This window comes from Triticum aestivum, chromosome 7D, assembly GCF_018294505.1.
Source record: "Triticum aestivum cultivar Chinese Spring chromosome 7D, IWGSC CS RefSeq v2.1, whole genome shotgun sequence".
Classification (NCBI taxonomy): Eukaryota; Viridiplantae; Streptophyta; class Magnoliopsida; order Poales; family Poaceae; genus Triticum; species Triticum aestivum.
The window spans coordinates 126,253,969-126,258,976 of NC_057814.1; positions in this window are offsets into that span (position 1 = coordinate 126,253,969).

The window sequence follows — 5,008 nt, forward strand, 5'->3', positions numbered from 1 at the left end:
CGGCCATCCCTCTAGCCCCCCCGTGCCGAGCTTTTTCTCCGGCGATCCCCACGCCACCGCCCCGCCAACGCCCCGCCACCGCCGGCGACCACCGCCCCCATCCCGAACCCTAAGATAGATAGTGGGGTACCTCTCCGGCGAGCCCCCCTCCCCGCTGCGGCTGGTTCTTCCTTCACCTCGGCGAGCCCCTCCCCACCCCCTGAAAATCGACTGACCCAAAAGTCGATTCAGTCGACTGAAGTGTAGCTAAATCGGAGCAGCATCGCAAGCAAGAGCGAGAGCAGCAGCGCGAGCAAGAGCAATAGCAAGAGCAGACCAGGCAGGGGACCGAGAGCAAGAGCAGAGCAGCAGCGCGAGCGAGAGCTAAAGCAGCAGCAGCTCCTACTGATGTGGACGTCGCCGCCGAGGGAGCGACGCCGTGGAGGAAGTGGCTGGCGACGCCGCCGTGGATGGAGCCGCGCCGTGTCGGCTCGGGACCGAGCGCCGGCAGCACCGTGAGATCGAATCAAGAAGAAAATGCGGCGATTAGTGTACAACCTCTTTGGTGGCGTGGATTAGGCCGCAGCTTCATCCGAGGAAACGGTGATGATGATGCTCTTCCGGTGGTGCAGGTGAAGACGGCGGTGTGGGAATGGAGGTGGCGCGAAAGACGAGGGGAACGTCGGGGCAGCTCCTTGGAGGTGGAGGACGGGGTGGCTGAACCGGCGGGACGATGAGATCGACGACGGATCCTCATCCGGTACGGTGGATGAGGGACGTCGAGGTGTTGCTGTGGACGACGTCGTCGGGGAAGAGGCTCCGGCTGGGTGGCGGACGGAGCAGGGTGTGGGGTTTCGTCGCGGGTTTTCGCGGCCTCGGTGTACGAATGGGTGGGCGGATGGGATGGCAGTGGGGAACCATGGCTTAGAGACGCGCTTGTCCGAAATGTGGGGTAAGTTACGAAAGTACCCCCACCGATTTGAGGCGGTTCTTTCGGTTCAGGGGTACCACGGGCATTTCGCATGTCGGGATTTCACAGGAGGTGGGAGTTTTCGCGCGCGTTGTAATTTCGGAATAGCAAGGCGCGGGTTGAGATGGAGGGAGTTGTCGGAGCACAACGAGACAAAGATATATCTTAAATATTTCGGGCTAACAAGGCGCGGGTTGAAGAGGCGGGAGTTTCGCAGCACGATAGACAGAGACGCTAGCTTGAATTTTCGGCATAACAAGGCGCGGCTTGAAATTTCGGAAGAACAAGCTTAACGTGTACCCAAAAAAAGACAATTTGCACCTCAACACGCACAACACACACACAAACACCATTTAGACTAGAGTAAGGTACACGTGCATTGCATGCATGAGATTTGGCAACCAAATTATGAATAAATACCACATTATAGCATGCAAGCTTTGAGTCATATATGCATGATGTAGATGTTCGTTTAATTCTTATAGTTCATTTCATTCAAAATCATCTAGTTTTTATAAGAAAGCTAATCTATTTTAAGATTCATGGAATTGTGCGTCGTAAGACATAAAGTAAAAACAAATAATGGCAAATCATGTAGAAAAACATTTGGGCAATTCTGATACGGAAGATTCTAGAACAAATAAGAAGTGCTTGTGTTTTGATGTTTGTGCATTATGCTTAAGTTCAACCATGGAGTCTTCTAGATTATACATGTGGCGAAATCTGGTGGAATCTAGATGATATCCAACGGCCAGTAGTGCTCAAATTTGCCATCTTTGGACCATCGGATTCGCCTCATCCAACGACCATCTTTCAAAGTTAAAGTTACCCGCACACAATATAAAAAAATATAAAATATAATATATATAGGGGTATAGATATAGATATGTGATGCGAAAGCCGCCCATCATCTCCAATTAGAATAGTGTGTCCATGCACGGATGCGACGTGGCCAAATGATGTCTGCCATCGGTATCTCAAATTCAAATCAGTCTGACCTTGTTCAATGTGTATACATTACAACATGCTCGTTTCCAAACCACACCGCGCAGATCTCCGTTATATTCATGCATGCATGGGTTTCAAACATCAGGATCTCTTATTCAAATATTTGAATTCAACTTTACATTGATTATGACCTCACCTATTCTTTTACACCCACACAGTAGTCTTCTCTTTATAATTGTACCACTAACTTTCTCTCGTGCATGCATGCACACACACTACCAGTCGGCATTATCCATCGCACGCATACAATCTTTTTCTTCAGGTCGGTCTCCCATGAAGGCACACACCCACACACATCCCCCTCTCCATCATATCGGGCATTCTTTATCTCTCACGCGTGCATGCGCAACGATCGATGTTCCTCTATGTATGTGTGTATATAGCTAGGTCTTTCATAGTTTTCCACACAAACCGATCAATCGATATATCCAGTGAGGTCTCACCCTCTTTCCCACGTCCACATCGATCAATCTATACCTCTCTATATAGGATTAACATATATAGCTAATACACCCACATTAATTATATATCCAACGTCCCCCTCTCATCATCCATGCCTTCCGCTTCATCTCTCAGACGCGTGCACAATGGCGAAGACAGGGGCAGTAAGGGCCCTGCCCCCTCCCCCCTAACATCACTATATATCGAGGCTAATATGAATGTGATCATTAGACAATTGCTGCTAAAAATGGTTTAAGTTCATGAATTGACCCTCCTCGTAAAGGATTAGCAATGCTTGGCCCCCTAGCTCATTTATTTTTCATGGCTCCGCCACTGCGCGCAACAGCGCACGTGTTCGCCCCCTCTCTCTAAATATCGATCTCGCACTTGTGCATTCCTTCATAGTCTCCCTCCACTCGGCCCCTCGCACCATCTTCTAGCCCCCCACCGGATTTTGCCACATGTACAATCTAGCAGACTCCATGGTTGAACTTAAGCATAATGCACAAACCTCAAAACAACAGTGGTTCTCTTTTGTTCTAGAATCTTCCGTATCATAACTGCCCAAACTTTTTTTCTAGTTGAATTGCCATTATTTGTTTTTACTTTATGCTTTACAACGCACAATTCCATGAATCATAAAATAGATTAAGGGCTTCTTTGATTCAAAGGATTCTCAAAGGAATTTTGGAGGATTCTAATCATTAGGAATTTTTCCTATCTTGGTTGTTTGATTCGTAGGATTGTAAACCATAGGAATTTTTCCATATGATTCATTTGCACTAGATTTCATAGGAAACATCCCATCCACTCAAACCTCTTTGAAAGAATTCTGCGTTTTTTCTATGCACAATCAAACACTCGTACAATCCTGTAGGATTCAAGACGACATTCCACTATAATCCCATGTTTTTCCTATTCCCGCGTTCTTAGCTTTTTTATAAAAACTAATTGATTTTGAATGAGATGAACTATAAGAATTAAACGAAGGGCTACATCAGGCATATATGACTCAGAGCTTACATGCTATAGTGTGGTATTTATTCATAATTTGGTTGCAAAATCTGATGCGTGCAATGCACGTGTACCTTACTAGTACTTCGAGTATGTGCAAAACACGTAAATTAGAATACCAATGGCACGCTACACAGTGTCTCTCTTACAGTTCATGAAGCCACGTGGCACATGTGGAGGCGTTGTCGCGACCTCCTTGCGTGGATTGATCACAGTGACGTGCTGCTGGTTCCAGAAGAATGTACTCGTCCTCCCTGAGCCATACTGGCGGTACATGCACGAAGCGAAGATGTGCACGCACGCCACGCACGCACTCATTCCCTCGCACGCACACGCGGGTACACGGGCGGACGCAATTTTGTACCAAGATCCACCCCATGTGATAATTTGACGCGTGTAAAGTCGTTCACTTCATTGATGGTCAATTAATACAGCGCATGCAAATTGAGTGGACGTGAGGGCGGAAGAAAGACATTATTACTCCACTGCGCGCATGCGAGTAGTTAAATCGTGGGTTGCTAGTAGTACTTCCATTGGTCTCCTTCGTATTTTGTGCCAATTTTTGACAGTAACATAATATTTACGCATTTGAGCAGTGTAGTACTTGAAATTTATGTTCCGCTAAACTCATCGGGAGCCGTTTCGGGCCTCGAAACCAAAACCATCAATTAATCTTTACCTTGTTCCCATCACATTCGAAAGCCTGCTCACACCTACTAGTACGTACCAAACCTGAACGTGTTCCCACTATGCAGGTATTAGTACTAGTGCTAGTACTTAGGTTATAAAAAGGGGAACTACCTAACCGAAAATTACTCTACCTTTCCTCCTCATAAGTGCTTCTTCTTCGTCCGTCGTTGCCATGGCCGGTGAGCAGAGCTCTAGGTCGAGAACTACTCGTAACAAGGGAGCGGCAACCAAGGCTGCGGAAAAAAAAGAGGGCTCGCCGCCACGCAGAGACCTCGAAAGATCTCTCACGGGCAGGCGATGGCTCCCAGGAGCGCCCTAGCCGCGGAGGCGAACATGCCGAGCCGGCGGAGCTGGAGTCGTTATCCCTCGACGGCATGCCCGATCAGCTCAATAAGCAGAAGGAGTTCATCCAAGGCTTGATGGAGTTGCTGAAGGAGAGCCTCGACGACATGCCCGCTGAGCTCAATCAGCAGGGGGAGTTGACCGCCGGCTTGGTGATGCTGCTGAAGAAGAGCATTGCCTCGGAGAAGAAGGCGACCGGCGAAATCCTGCGACTTCAGGAGGACAAGGCGAAGCTCTGCCACGAGATCGACCTGTTGAAGGAGAAGAACGCCGGCTGGAAGAAGCTGCATGAGAATAGTAGTTCCTCGATGAAGATGCTGCAGGCCCTCGTCATGGAACAGAAGGAGGAGTTGGCGAAGCTCCGCATCGAGCACCCGGCTGCTGTCAAGGTACGTAATGCGGCCGTGGAACAGATGATGAAGGCTCGCGTCGAGAAATCCCGCGTCATGGACAGAATGAAGAAGATGGCGGAGGAGACGCGCAAGGAGATGGAGGTCGTGGAGGCGATGAAGAAGCAGTTACGACTCCGCGGCGAATTAGATCATTTGGGGTGATAATCTTCCT